The 16,004-nt window shown below is 45.5% G+C and overlaps 1 long non-coding RNA gene across 1 annotated transcript in view; it reads right to left on the bottom strand.

Moving 5' to 3' along the window:
* Nucleotides 1–17: 17 nt before the first annotated feature.
* Nucleotides 18–16,004, bottom strand: part of LOC125106661 (uncharacterized) — a 20,476-nt gene continuing 4,489 nt past the window's right edge. Inside the window, exons 3-4 of the long non-coding RNA XR_007129390.1 lie at nt 1,208–1,405; nt 18–126 (exon numbers count right to left, since the gene is read on the bottom strand). This is a non-coding gene — a long non-coding RNA (uncharacterized LOC125106661). The remainder of the gene's footprint in view (nt 127–1,207; nt 1,406–16,004) is intronic.

The following is a 16,004-nucleotide window of genomic DNA, read 5'->3' as shown; positions in this document are numbered from 1 at the left end:
CCAGTGTTGAGGGGGAAGATGTACTCCCCCCCCAAGAAGGGAATTTTAAGTGGTGACCGCTCCTCTGCTAGTCTTCTGACCGACATCCAATACAACAGAGGAGATCTCTGGAGAAATCTTCCCTCCCTCCCAGTGACAGAAAATGAAAGGTAAAAAAATCCTCATCTTGTACAGGTCCCCCAGGCATAATCTCCAATCCACTGTAGAGCCCCAAATTCCTTCTGTTCCTCAAATAAAAATGAGGGTGTCACTAAAGTCTGTCTAGAAAGTAAATCACCAAGAAGTGAATTTATCTAAATTAACCCTAACATCTAATCATTTACCGAGTATTTACTATGTACCCAGAACTGTGCCGTGCCCTGAAAGGAAAGCTCACAAATTCTCTGCTGCTTCTCCTCCACAGAGCTGGCGCTCATTCCCCTCCTGCTGGGTGAGAGCAGGACCAAGTGATTCACTAACGGCAAATGAGGAGAAGCACAGGATGTCATTTTCATGATTAGGTTATAAAAAGACTAGCATTCACCCGCCCAGAGACCGTTCTCTCTCTCTCATCACTCTCGAGGGCCATGTTGCAAAGACATCCAGGCACCTATGGAGAGCTCCTTGGCCATGTGGCAAGGAACTAATGCCTGTCAAGAGCCAGGTGTGTAAGTAAGCCTGGAAGCAGATCATCCTCCAGTCCAGCCTGGGTGCAGGGCTGGCCACCACCTTGAACACAGCCCCATGAGCGACCCCCAGCCAGAACCCACCTAGATCAGCCACTCCCTGACTCCCGCTTCACAGAACTTGGAGATAATGCCTGTTGTTGGAAGCGCCTACATTTCAGGGGCTTTGGGGGGCGTGTTTTGTTATGCAGCGATAGATAACGAATACATGCTCTAAGTAACTTACCTGCATTACTTTGTCACCACAACCCTAAGAGACAGATAATCTTATCCCCCTATTCCTACCCTATTCTCCCCATTCTTATACTGAGAACAATTACACAGCAGGTCGGTGGTGAGGTGCTTTGAAAATCCACTTCCTTCCAGCCGTCCTCTAAATATTAAATCATTAACGCAGCCACGTCACCTGGGGGTTTCCTTCTCGTGAACACTGGCGAACAAGAAATTAAGGGACACAACTCTCAAACCTAAGAAACAGGAAATAAAGTGTGCGTGCCCCACCGGGTGGCAGGGCAATGTTGAACGGGTGATTGCACAGAAACGTACCCTCAAAAGGAGTATTCATCCATTCCATCAGCCAGACATCCGTGCAACCCAGGTGGGGGCAGGATGACTCAGATGGGACAAGGAAAGCTCTGGAATCTGGAGCATCCGCCTCCCCCAGGCTCCAGCCTCAGTTAGGATCCTCGGTTCTCTGACCAATTACAACATCAGCCCCGAAAGCTAAATTGGATTCTTCCCTGGAAAAGAAACCCATAGGCCGCATCATTTCCCTGCAGATGCTAATTTTTTTTAATACAGTAAAAATGCTGACCGGGGAGAGGATTTTGTCAGACTGCTGGCTTTGAAGAAGCATTTAATTCAATCTGGCATCCAGACAGAATGTAAATCTGCCACCAAGGGAAGCTGATGGGCAAATGGATGAGAGGCTTTCGCCCAAGTATTTGATCCAAGTACATCACACGACTAATCCATCAACCCTGAAATAAAAAAACAACAGCTGTATCTAAGCAGGGAAGAAAAGACCAGCAGAATATCCTGTCTCACTCCTTTCTCAATTCTGCATACTGATTTGCCGGCTCTTCTGGAGAGAGTCCCGAGTTTCGTGCTCATTGCAAAATGTTTCAAAAGTCTGCCACCTGTTTCCCCCCCCCCCATTCTCTTGGAGATATTACCGTCTCAGACCAGTCTCTCGAGTCATTCCAAATCATTATAAATTAGTTAGGTGCAGAAAAGTCTCACCACCAGAAAAAAAGACGATGCTATCTAGCTAGAAATGTTCACCATGTGTTATAACCCGTCATTGTAATTTAGAAATACAGCAAGTATGAAAGTGTATGAGATGAGCCCCCTTCACACCAGCTCTGTTTCAGTTTCAGATCAATCAGGAAAAGGGATGAATCCAGAAGCCTGTGCCATGAAGCACCATGGTACATTAAAGATGGCCGCAAAGGTTATGACAATTTCTATCAAGATGTGAGGTGTGTGTCCCCTCCCCTTGACTTAGGGTGGCTTCTGGGACTGTTTTGACCAAAAGAACATGGTAGCAATGATGCCACACCAATTTCTGGGTATAGGCCCAAGAGGACAGGCAACTTCACTGCTTCTTGGGAACCCAGCCACCCCATGGAGAAAGGCCCGTGTAGACAGGAAGTGAGGCACATGACCTGAACAAACTTGCAGCCATGTGGGTGTGCCATCTTGGAAAGAGATCCTCCAGTCCCAGCTGAGCTCCCCATGCAGAGCAGAGATGAGCTATCCCTGCCAAATTTCACATCTGTGAGGAAGATGATTCTTGTCGTAAGCCACTAAGTGTTGGGATGGCTTGTGACACACCAACAGGTAACAGGGACAGACACCATGGAGAGTGGCTTCAGTGAAGGTTCCCGTGTAAAAGCAGGTATATTATCTGTATTAGCAGTTGTTTCTTGGTTTTGGTGGGTTTTGGGGGCGAGGGGGGAGCAGAGGGAGAGGTAGAATCTTAAGCAGGCTCCACACCAAGCACGGAGATCATGACCTGAGCCAAAATCAAGAGTCAGATACTTAACCTACTGAGCCACCCAGAGGCTCATTAACAATTAACAATTGTTAATGAGTGATTACAAAGATAATTGCAAAGCACACTCATCGAAAAACTCTTAGTAAAATATAGCTATGGTTTTGCACCATCTAGAGTATATACACTGAGGGATCAATTTAAAAGACAAGAGTGGATCTGGGGTGCCTGGGTGGGTGGCTCAGCGGGTTAAAGCCTCTGCCTTTGGCTTGGGTCATGATCCCAGGGTTCTGGGATCGAGCCCCGCATCAGGCTCTCTGCTCTGCAGGGAGTCTGCTTCCTCCTCTCTCTCTGCCTGCCTCTCTGCCTACTTGTGATTTCTGTCTGTCAAATAAATAAATAAAATCTTTTAAATAAATAAATAAATAAATAAATAAATAAAAGACAAGAGTGGGTCGGCTCCTTGGCTCAGTCGGAAGAGCATATGACTCTTGATCTCGGGATTGAGTTTGAGCCCCATGTTGGATGTAAAAAGTACTTAAATAAGTAAATACTTCCTAAGAAAAGAAAAGTTAAAGAAAAGAAGACTTTTATACACTCAATACTTGTTCTGTGGTTGCCTGAAATTAACTGGTAGAAACTCGAGAGTCTGAAGGCTGTCTTTGCCTCCAGAAAACCCCAAGGAGCCTGCTAACTCTTGTACACGTGGGTGAGTCAACAAGACAAACCAGTATTTCACTGCACTCAAACACTGCACTTGAAAGGGATTTTTCACCTAAACTGGCCCATCACAAATTTTTGATCAAAGGAACCTCCTCCAGCATCAAAGTCATCCCAACTTTGTCACGCATGAATTGATCAAAGAGGCCTAGGGAAGGATTATTGGACTTGAAGCAAAGGGTCCTTAGTACAAGCATGTTTGTGATCCACAGGCCTTCCCCTGGAGAACCCACTGAGTGTCCACCCAACTCCATGGGACCCCCATCATGGGGAAGACACAGAATACAGACTGGCCAATCAGAGAATGAACCACAGATGGACACGTGACCCAGAGCCAATCACAGCCTTGTCTGAGACTCCACATAAGGACACTGGGAGGGAAGGGGACTTCTTATTCTCAGACTGTAAACCCAAAGCTGGACTTCTTGTGGCTGGCAGTGGCCATCTTCCCCACCACATAGGGAATGAAACCAGCATGCTGAGGAAAGCAAAACAAGTGGAGGAAAGCCCACGGAGCTCTGCAACATTATGGAGTGATGATCCCCGATGCCTAAGCTAGCTGCATCCTGAACGTGCCAGTTCCATGAGCTAACAAGTCCCTTTTCATGAGCGGTTTTGAGCTGGTTCCCGAAGGAGTCGCCAAAGGGGCTTGGGCTTGTCATGAGAAGAATTCAAAGACAGAGAGGCAGCACAGTGGACCGGCAACACCAGGAAAGTTTGTTACAACACTCTTGACGGCACAGAGGAGGGTATTTTGTTGGAAAAATATGGACATTGATGTCCATGAGTCAAGAAGGGATTCAGAAGAGCTGGATTCTGAATATGTGAAACTTAGCAATTTCTTTTTTTTTTTTTAAGGTTTTTTATTTATTGGGGCGCCTGGGTGACTCAGTGGGTTAAAGTCTCTGCCTTTGGCTCTGGTCATGATCCCTGGGTCCTGGGATCGAGCCCCGCATTGGGCTCTCTGCTCAGCCTGCTTCCTCCTCTTTCTCTCTCTGCCTGCCTCTCTGCCTGCTTGTGATCTCTGTCTGTCAAATTAATAAATAAAATCTTAAAAAAGAAGAAGAGAGGGAAAAAAATGTAAGTTAAAAAAAAATAAAATAAAGATTTTTATTTATTTATTTATTCATGAGAGAGAGGCAGAGGCAGAAGCAAGCTCCCCACGGAGCAGGGAGCCGGATGAGGGACTCAATCCCAGGACCCTGGGATCATGACCTGAGCTGAAGGTAGATACTTAACCGCCTGAGCCTCCCAGGAGCCCTAGTTTAGAAATTTCTTATTAGAGATGCCTGGGTGGCTCATTCAGTTAAGCATCTGCCTTTGGCTCAGATCGTGGTCCCAGGATCCTGGGATCAAGTCCCAAGTTGGGCTCTTTGCTCAGGGGGGAGCCTGCTTTTCCCTCTCCGTCTGTCTGCCACTCCCCTGCTTACTGTACTTGTTCTCTTGCTCTGACAAAACAAATAATGTCTTTAAAATAAAAAAAAATTAAAGAAATTTCTTACTAAATATACTAGTATTTTCTTTTTCATATATGCACAAGACACATATTAAACTTTCTTTAAATAAATCAAAAAGAGGGGCATCTGGCTGGATCAGTCAGTAAAGCATGTGACTCTTTATCTCAGGGTTATAAGTCTGAGCCCCATATTGGGTGTATAGATTACTTAAAAATAAAATCTAGAAACTCAGTCATTCAGGGGCACCTGGGTGGTGCAGTCAGTTGTGCCTCCGACTCTTGGGTTTCAGCTCAGGTCATGATCTCAGGGTCATAAGATCAAACCCCACACGGGGTTCTGTGCTCAGCACAGAGTCCACTTAAAACTCTCTTTCCCTTTGTCCCTCCCCCAACTCTGTCTTTCTAAAATAAGTAAAATACATCTTTAAAAAAAAATTCAGCCAGTCAATCAAAAAGAACTCTTTCAATAAGCATAAAATAAGAATTCTAAGTGACAAGAAACATTGTGTCATAGTGTTATAATGGACAGTTTTATTATTCCGGGTTCAAGCAGAAAAACAGAAGCCACACAACACATTTCAAGTGAGGAAAATTAATAGAATCTGCTATACACACACCGAGGACTGAAGAGGCAAAGGGAATGCGGAGATAACCTGGGGGTAATATGTGCAAAACCAACACCAGCCCCACCGTGGGCTGTGCTACCTGTTGGGAGTCGCTGGGACCCAGACCTCTGAGAAGGAGGCACTGCTTGCCATGGTGCTGGTGCCCCCCAGAGGGGGATGATGAATCTGGGGCTGAGGTCCCGAAGAAAGCCACGGGTGGAGCCTGTGGCTGCTGCCTGGGTGAGAAGGAGCCAGAGCTCTGGGCAGTGGTAAGAATGGGAAGCAAGGGGTGCCTGGGTGTGTCAGGTGAGCACATGACTCTTGGTTTCAGCTCAGGTCATGATCTCCGGGTGGGGAGATCTAGCACTACATCGGGCTCCCCACTCAGCAGGGAATCTGCTTCCCTTGCCTTCTCCCCCCACCCCTCCCTCTGCTCATGGGCACTCTCTCTCTAACATAAATAATTCTTAAAAAAAAAAGAAAAGAATGGGAAGCAGATAGGTAGGAACAAACCCCTTCTCCCTCCTCCTGCCTCTCGTCTCCCTCAAATGACCCTTAGCAGCAGAAGTGGCCAGCAGGCAAAGGCGCCATGGCGTTCCCAGGTTTCTAATGCTGTCATCACGATGCACAGTGTGGAAGAGAGGATCTGGAGTTGAGAAGCAGGCTGAGTAACAGGCACAGCAGTGTTTCTATTTCTTAGTGACACATGAAATGATTGTGCAATTTACATTCAATGGCCTCTTAGGTTCTACGAAGTAAGATAGCTCAGCTAGTAATATGGAAGCTACTGCAAGGCCCCAAATCCTAGTGATATAAAAGAAATGTTTAGTCCTCCCCAAGTAACAGGTGGCATGAACAGTGCAGAGTGGGTATGTGGTTCCACAGGGTCAGGGACTCATACGCCTACTTTTTCTCCGCCATTTTCAATATCTGACTTAAAGCCTGGGACCAAAGGAGTTACTCCAGTTCCAGCCAACACAGCCATAGTCCAATTACAGAGAAAGGGATGGCATGCCCCATCCTTTTAAAGCACAAGTTGATAAACAAGTTGGCCCCTCCCATGGGCCAAATCTGGCCTTCTGCCTATCTTTGTGAATAAAGTTTTATTGAGACACAGACATGCCTATTTATCTACGCATTGTCTATTTCTGCTTTTGCACTTACAGTAGAGCTGAGTAGTTACAACAGAGGCCTTAGGGCCTGCAAAGCCTAATGTATTTACCATCTGGACCTTTAAAGAAAGAGTTTGCTGACCCTCACTTTAAAGGAACAGCCTGGAGGTTGAATAAGCAACTTCCATTCCCACAGCCTAGTTACACGGCCAGAGGAAGCCGCGAGAGATGCTGGGAAGTGCAGTCTTTAGCTGAAAAGCCTGGGCTCAACATAAAATTCTGTTACTCTGGAAGCCAACAGCCCTTCCATAAATTCTGCCTCTGGCTTTCCACTCTCCTGACCTCCCCATCATCTGAGCCACTGAGTGGTCTGAACCGCTCATTTGCTGAACCGCTCATTGCTTCAAACTACCTATCCAGTAGCCATTCCCTCACTCCTTTCTTGCGAGCAGTTTCCTGATTTTGTTCAGAGCGGGTGTGGCTGGAGGAGCTCCGGAAAATTGGGCGTGGCTCCACAGAATGAACCCTGCATTTGGTCAAATCCCATGGCCGCTTATCCATTTAGAAGTGACCATGTCTCCTAGTACTGGTCATGGAGAAGTAAGGAGGGTTTCAGGGGAAGATTGTCCTGCCTGATTTTTTTTTTTAAGATTGATTGATTGATTGATTGATTGATTTGAGTGAGCATGCGCGCGCACGCACACACACACACACACACACACACACACACTCATGCATGAGTTGGGGGAGGGGCTGAGGGCGAGCATCTTCAAGGCAACTCCCTGCTGAGCACAGAGCCAGACACGGGGCTCAACCCACAACCCACGAGATTGTGACCTGAGCTGAAACCAAGAGTCAGACGCTTAACCGACTGAGCCGCCTAGGCACCCCTCCAACAGCTGTTTTTATAGCATGGTATCCTGGTTCCAAAAAAGATAAAATATATATCTTTTTACTCTTGGCGAGTGTCTCAGACTGCCATAACAAAATACCACAGACCAAGTAGCTTAAACAACAGATATTCAGATATCTAGGTCTCATTGTTATGGAGCCTAAGAAGTCCAAGGTCAAGGGCCTGGCAACTTCAGTTCCTGGGGAGCGTTCTCTTTCTGGCCTACAGATGGAAACCTTCTCGGTGCTACCTTCTCATAACCTCATTTGACAGATAAAGAATGAGAATGCTCTGGTCTCTCTTCCTCTTCTTGTTAAGGACACTGGTCTGATCATGGGGACCCCACCCTTATGATTTCATCTAAATTTAATTATCTCCCAAAGGGCCCCCCTCCAAACACCATCACACTGGGGATTAGAGCTTCTACATAGGAATTTGGGGAGGACACAAACATTCAGCCCGTAACAGTGGGCTCTTGGCCTTACACATACATCAATGAATCTCCGTGGTGGATGACAGCAAGTGGACCACGCCAGGGACCCTAAAATAGAAACAGAGTGACCTCCTCAAAAGCCAGTCTCTGATTTCTTTGAGGATAATCTGTCACCTTTACAGACAGGTAACCTGTTCCTTGGGGTCCCTTAACTCCTTAACTCACCCAGAGAAGCTGTTTCTAACGATCTTTTTTTTTTTTTTTTTTTAGATTTTATTTATTTGTTTGAGAGGGAGAGATAGAGAGCATGAACAGGGGGAGGAGCAGAGGATGAGGGAGAGAGACATAGGTGCTTAACTGAGCCACACATGTGTCCCTAGAGAACTATATACTTATATATTGTTGGTTTTATTTGTTTATTGACAGAGATCACAAGTAGGCAGAGAGGCAGGCGGGGTGGAGCAGGCTCCCTGCTGAGCAGAGAGCCGGTTGCGGAGCTGATCCCAGGACCCTGAGATCACGACCTGAGCTGAAGGCAGAGGCTCAACCTACTGAGCCACCCAGGCGCCCCGAGAACTGTAGTTCTAAACATAAACACAGTTCACACTTATTCCAAGAAAGAGTAACTTTGCGCTCCAGGAGTTGGGAATTTCGGAAAACAGAAAACAGAGGTGATAGAGATCATGTGTAAGCGAACAGAAAGTGAAAATAAGGGACATGAAACCTGACCTGATCTCAACTTCTGATCCTTGAGGCACTCAGCTGAATAATTACTGTCTCGCAGAACAACTGAGTGCATCCTCCATGTAAGTTTTCCGGCAACTCAGTAAATATGGAAAAACTATGTGCATAGGGGCGCCTGGGTGGCTCAGTCGGTTAAGCGTCTGCTTTTGACTCCGGGCATGATCCCAGAGTCCTGGGATCTTCTCCCTCTGTCCCTCACCCTGCTCGTGCCCTCTCTCTCTCCCCACCCCTCTCTATTTCACAAATAAAGAAAATCTTAATAAAGCAAAATTACCTGAAGGGGGCGTCTGGGCTGGCTCAGTCAGTAGAGCATGTGACTCTTGATCTCAGGGTCATGAGTTTGAGCCTCACATTGGGCATAGAGTATATTTAAAAGAAAAAAATAAAAATGATAATTACCTGAAGACACTGGAGAGCAACCCAGGTAGGCAGAACTAGGAGAGAATTGACACACTGAAGAAAGAAATAGCATTGGGTGAGTTACTCATTTTGTAAAGTTCTTCACTGAAGGCCAGACTCCAGCTGGCACCACACAGCTCAGCTAAAATTCCAACAGAAGCCCACAGTCTTGTTGGCTCAAGGAACTAGAGGAAAGCGTTAAAGGATACCACAGAAGTAAGAAGTAAGGGTGGGGAAAATCCTCAAAAGAGAGCCACAGGGGCACCTGTGGCTCAGTCGGAAGAGTGTTCAGCTCTTGATCTCGGGTTGTGAGTTCAAGTCCCACACTGCATATATAGAGACTACTTAAATAAAATTCTAAAAGAGAGAGAGAGTATGCCAGAGAGATGGGGCCCTAGTTCTGCATATATAAACTCTGTACAAATCTCTGGCTGATCCCTGAACTACCCATGTGAGGGGTGAATTATAAGCAGCTCCGCTAAGGCAGAAAAATGAAAAGGATTCAGTCCTGCTCACCACAAAGGAGACAGAGCTTGGAGTTCAAATTGAGCCAAGTTAGCTGTCCACTAAAACAAAGCAAAAAGGAATCAACATTCTTTGGAGAAATATACAGAATTCAGAGTATCTGCAATGAATATATTAATCACAATGTGATATAATCCAGAATTATTAGAAATACAAAGAAATAGAACCCATGCTGAAGAGGAAAGCAACTAATGAAGAATGACATGGAGTTGACCCAGATGCTGGATATATCAGACAAATATTTTAAAGCAGTTATTATAAATATCCTCAAGGACATAAAAAATGCTCACAATGAGTAAATAAATAGAAAATTTTGATAGAGAAATAAAAACTATTTTAAAAAATGGAAATTCTAGAACTGAAAAAATATAATACTGGAAATCAAAAGCTCACTTGACAGTTTTTTTTAAAGATTTTATTTATTTATTTGAGAGAGAAAGACAGAATGAGAGAGAGAAAGAGACAGCATGAGAGGGGGGAGGTCAGAGGGAACAGCAGACTCCCCGCCGAGCAGGGAGCCTGATGTGGGACTCAATCCCAGGACTCCAGGATCATGACCTGAGCTGAAGGCAGCCACCCAACCAACTGAGTGACCCAGGCACCCCCAAAACTCACTTGACAGTTTTAACAGCATATTGGAGATGACAGATTATCAATGAATGTAAAGATGGATCAATAGAAAAAATCCAACTTAGGGACACCTAGCTGAAAAAGCATGTGACTCTTCATCTCTGGGTCATGGGTTCAAGTCCCATGTCGGGTGTAGAACTTTCTTAAATAAATAAATATTTTTTAAAAGGAAAAGAAACGAAATAAACCAATCTGAAGAACACAGTAAAAGAATCAGAAAATCAAGAATCTAAGTAATTACAGGACAATACAAAAAGCTCTAATATATGTATAATTGCAGAGAAAAGAGAAAGTGGAATAAAAACAATTTTTTTTAAGATTTCATTTATTCATTTGAGAGAGAGACAGAGAGAGCACAAGCAGGGGGAGAGGCAGAGAGAGAGGGAGAAGCAGACTCCCCACTGAGCTGAGGGTCCAACATGGGGCTTGATCCCAGGAACTGAAGATCATGACCTGAGCTGAAGGCAGTCACTCAACAATCTGAGTCACCAAGGCACTGCTAAAAATCAATTTTTTAAATAAATAATATCCTGAATTTCCCCAAATTTGGTGAAATGACTAAATTTAGATTCTGGAATCTCAATGAACTCAAGCAAGATAAACACAAAGAGAACATCACAGCATATCACAGAATGCTGAAAACCAAAGATAAGCAAAAGATCTTAAAAGCAACTAGAAAAAAACAACACATTATACACATGGAATGAATAACTGCTAACATCTCATTAGAAACTATGGAAGCCACGGGCTCCTGGGAGGCTCAGTGGTTTAAAGCCTCTGTCTTCAGCTCAGGTCATGATCCCAGGGCCCTGGGATCGAGCCCCGCATCGGGCTCTCTGCTCAGCAGGGAGCCTGCTTCCCCCTCTCTCTCTGCCTGCCTGTCTGCCTACTTGTGATCTGTCTAATAAATAAATAAATAAAATCTTTAAAAAAATAAAAGAAGAAGAAGAAAGAAACTATGGAAGCCAGAAGACAGTGAAAGGGCATTTTTAAAATGCTAAAGAAAAGGAAGAAAGTACATCAGCCAGAATTCCATGGCTAATGAAAATATTCTCTAAGAATCAAGACAATGACATTTTTAGATAAACTAAAATGAAGAGAACCAATCTCCAGCAGGCCTGAACTGTAAGAAATGCTAAAGTAACTTCTTTGGGTTGAAAGGAAATTATATCAGATGAAAACCTGGATCTCTTTAAGAGGAATTGAAGAGCCCTGGAAAAGACAAATGTAGGCGTAAATATTAGGGGTGCCTGGCTGGTTCAGTCCGTGGAGCATGGGACTCTTGATCTCGGGGTTGTGAGTTCAAGGCCCATGCTGGGCATAGAGATTACTTAAAATTAAATCTAAAAACAAATGAGTAAATATTAAAGACTGTATTTTCTCTTAATTTCACACATATATACTAGTTTAAAGCAAAAATATCAACATTCCAATCTAGAATTCTTAGCCTAGAGATATAGTGCATATGACAACATAGTATAGGGATGAGAAGAGGTGGTAAATGGACCTATCCAGTTTCAAGATTCTTACATTATTTTATGGGCACAGGATTAACTCTAAGTCGATTGTGGAAAGCTAAGGATTTATACCACAATCCCTAGAGTAGCAACTAAAAAATGCAAATAGATTTATATCAATAGATAAATTAAAAACTGAATTCTAAAACATATATATTCAGTCAACCCAAAAGAAATCCAGAAAGGAAGACCAGAAGAACAAAAGGCATATGGAACAACCAGAAAAGAAATAGTGACATAGTAGATCTAAATCCAAACATATTAGTAATTATGTTCATCATAAATGAACCAAATACTCCAATTAAAAGGCAGAGAATGTAAAAATGAATAAAAAAGCGAGACCCCAGGGCACCTAGCTGGCTCAGTCAGTACAGCATGCGACTGTTGATTGCAGAGTTGTGAGTTCAAGCCTCTCATTGGGTTTGGAGCCTACTTGAAAAAAAACTAAAAGCAACACCCAACTATATCCTGCTATAAGAGATGCCCTTATGCATAAAGTCCCAGATAGACTGACAACATTTTTAGATTATTTATTTATTTATTTGACAGACGAGATCACAAGAAGGCAGAGAGGCAGGCGGGGGGGGGGGGGGGATGTTGCGGAGCAGGCTCCCTGCTGAGCAGAGAGCCCAATGTGGGGCTCGATCCCAGGACCCTGAGATCATGACCTGAGCTGAGCGGAAGGCAGAGGCTTAACCCACTGAGCCACCCAGACACCCCTAGGCTGACAAATAAAGGATTAAAAAACATACATCAGACAAACAGTATTCATAAGAATGTTGGCATAGCTCTATAAATAGCAGATAAACTCCAAGACAAAGGGCAATATTAGACTTAAGGAGGGACATCCCACAACAGTGAAAGTCACTACATTAGAAACACACAACAATCTTAAATCTGTAGGAGCCTAATAACAAAGCTTCCAAATAAATGAAGAAAACATGGACAGATTTAAAGGGAGAAATAGATAAATTCACAGTCATACTTGATTTTAATATCCTGCTCACGACAATTAGCAGAACAGCTACCAGAACAATCAGTAAAGATGTTTATAGAACACACCGCTCAGCAACTATAGAACAGATAGTCCTTTCAGGTGCACATGGTACATTCACAGAGACAGACACAGAGACAGGCTGGACCATAACACAAATGTCCATAAATTTCAAGATTGAAATCTAAGAGAACTTACCATGAGCCCTTGACTTGTATCATCCTGTTTAATCCTTCACAATAACCCTAAGACACTGGTGAATGTTTTACACAGTAAGCAAAGGCTCAGGGGGCGCCTGGCTGGCTCAGTAGATTAGGCAACTGACTCTTGGTTTTGGCTCAGGTCATGATCTCAGGGTAGTGGGATCAGGCCCCACATCAGGTTCCCTACTTAGTGTGAAGTGTGGTTGTCACTCTCCCTCTGCTCCTTTCCCTCACCCCAAAATAAATAAGTGAATAAAATATTTTTAAAAAAGGAAAAAAGGAGGGCGCCCGGGTGGCTCAGTGGGTTGAGCCTCTGCCTTCGGCTCAGGTCATGATCCCAGGGGCCTGGGATAGAGTCTCGCATTCTCCTCATCTCTCTCTGTCTGTCTCTCTGCCTGTGATCTCTCTGTCAAATAAATAAATAAAATCTTTTTTTAAAAAAAGGAAAAAGCGAAAGCTCAGGAAGCGAAAGTCATTCTTATTCAACGGGACCTCATCATAATTCTTGTAACACTTTAACAAACTAAAGACATATATACTTATCCGCAGACCTAACCCCACCACGTCCCTGCAGTCAGTGGGAAGAACCCAGGACACGTAGTCAGAAGATCTGGATGTGAGCCTGCCCTTACCTTTACCTTCGTGCCTTTGGCAAGTCACATGACCTCTCTAAGACTTGATTTCCATCCATAAACAGTATCTAAGGGCCATACTGCCGGCCCCATTTTACGGATGAGGAAACCAGGGTTTATATGGGTTACGTCACATGGTGGGTAAGTGGCAGAGCCAGGATCTATTCCAGGTCCACGTGACTCCAAAGCTCACATGTTCACTGACCTGGGCCCCAGAGACCTAACGCCAGCACACTCGGGGCCGGCCTTCCCAGCCTGGGTCTGTGATCGGTACCTCCAGGGAAAGTCCATAACAAGACCCAATGTTGATTCTAAAGGATACCTTTTCAAAGAGATTTGTACATGTTAACTCTTAATGACAGAGCATGTTAAAGGCACAGGAGAGTTGAGCTGTTAAAAACACACACCTGCAGACTCAGAGCCACCAGACCTGCCTGGAGATCTCACCCCAACAGCGGGCAGGATCTGGAATGATCCCTGGCACCCCCCATCCTGCACATGTCCAACAGGGTGGGGGCGGGTGGGCACATGAGGGCCCACAGCATACGCCTGCCTGCATTGACAGTCACAGCACTCCAGACCTGCCATCCCAGGAATGCACGGTGGCCGGTCGGGGAGTTAAAGGTTATGGTGCTGCTCCGGTGTCCAGACATCACGTTCAGGAAGGGGTGAGGGGATATTGTGTGACTGCTGGAAGCACGACAGAACATGAATCACCGCAGAACACGAAACCAGCTTCTCGAACTGCAAGGTGTACCTCACAGTTCTAACAGTTCTGCAAAAGCGTTTTTAAAGATTTTTTTTTTAATTTATTTATTTGTCAGAGAGAGAGGGAGAGAGAGCAAGCACAGGCAGACAGAATGGCAGGCAGAGGCAGAGGGAGAAGCAGGCTCCCCGCCAAGCAAGGAGCCCGATGTGGGACTCGATCCCAGGACGCTGGGATCATGACCTGAGCCGAAGGCAGCTGCTTAACCAACTGAGCCACCCAGGCGTCCCATGCAAAAGCGTTTTTAAAAAAACATTAAAAAATAAAAATTTTTTTTAAGAAACCAGCAATTACCATCAAGATGGAAACTGAAAGCGGATACTCTAGGAAAAATAGCTCTCGGAAGCACTATGAGCTTAGACGTGGCCCACTACCTCTCTCTGCGGTGTTTTTTTGCTAAAGTGCCTCCCTCGGAAATCCTCGGACACCCGGTCACGGAGATGCACCTGCCTCCCACACCAGTGCCCTGCTCCGCACTGGACCTGACCGGAGCTGGCGCACCAGGGCTGGGCCCAGCTTGCCTGGTCCGAGGAGACTGTGAGAGCCACACTGCCACCATGTGGACACTGCTGGTAATGACCACTGCTGCGAACCACCCCTGCCTGCCGCTGCCCACCCTGCCCTGGGTTTGAGCCCCACAGTTGCAATCCGATGGCCTAGACTGGCTGGCTGGTCCGTAGGGATTGAAGGGGCGTAGGTGGGTAGCAGCAGTCTAGAGTCAAATCAGCCCTTGCTAGGGGCAGTAGAACACCTTTAAGCTTCTACCTCCTACTATTTGGGTAACCCTGGACAAGCTATGTAACCTCTATGCGCCTCATTTTCCCCATCTGCGAAATGGGAACTCACAGGGCTGTAGGATGAAGTGAGTTGATACTCGCAGGGTGCTTAGCACGGTGTCGGCTGTTTGGTAGCTCTTCTGTATGAAATCAACGACTTCCAAACCCTCTGAACACGACCCACAGCAAGAAACATTCTACATCACAACCCAGGACACACACACAGACACATAACACCAACAACTGTTGCACAAAATCATCCTTGTAACATACAATGTACTTTGACATTTTCAATTCCATTTGTTTGTTTTAAAGTGGATCCTAACCCATCTATTGATTTCACAAACCCACCGATAGCTCACATCCTGCAGTCTAAAAACCACTGCAGTAAATTTCAGCAAGAGACAGCAGTATAAGCTACCCCTAGCTCAGGCTGCTAGCCTTGGCTCTCTTCCCCTCCTCTCATACCTGTGCCCTGAGCCGCCTGGTGCCTGAGCTGGATCCATGCCCGGGGAGCTCTGGCTGGGCAGATGCACCAGCATGGAGCTGAGGATACCCTCTGTGGCCTACTGTGAGGGCTGCCTTGTCAGAGGCTCTCTCCCTGCAGAGAGAGAGGGGGGGGGAGAGAGATTTCATCAGTCATCAGGCACTGACAATGTGCTAGGCCCCATTCTCGGTCCTTCGGCCAGCCTCACAGCCCCTCTGAGGAAGGCATCATTCTTCCCATTGCTCAGATGAGAAGCCTGAGGCCAAGAGGTGAAGTGACTATGGAATTAGGATAAGCAGGACTGGTCCCTCTTTGGAATTCGGCATGTGAACTAAGCAGGGAAATCAGCCTACCAGAAAGTGCCTTCAGCAGACAGGACGAATAGGATTAAGAAGCGATTGGAAGGGACACCTGGGTGGCTCAGTGGGTTAAGCCTCTGCCTTCGGCTCAGG

Source organism: Lutra lutra, chromosome 8 (genome assembly GCF_902655055.1).
Source record: "Lutra lutra chromosome 8, mLutLut1.2, whole genome shotgun sequence".
Lineage (NCBI taxonomy): Eukaryota > Metazoa > Chordata > Mammalia > Carnivora > Mustelidae > Lutra > Lutra lutra.
This window is presented reverse-complemented; position numbering and strand designations above follow the sequence as displayed.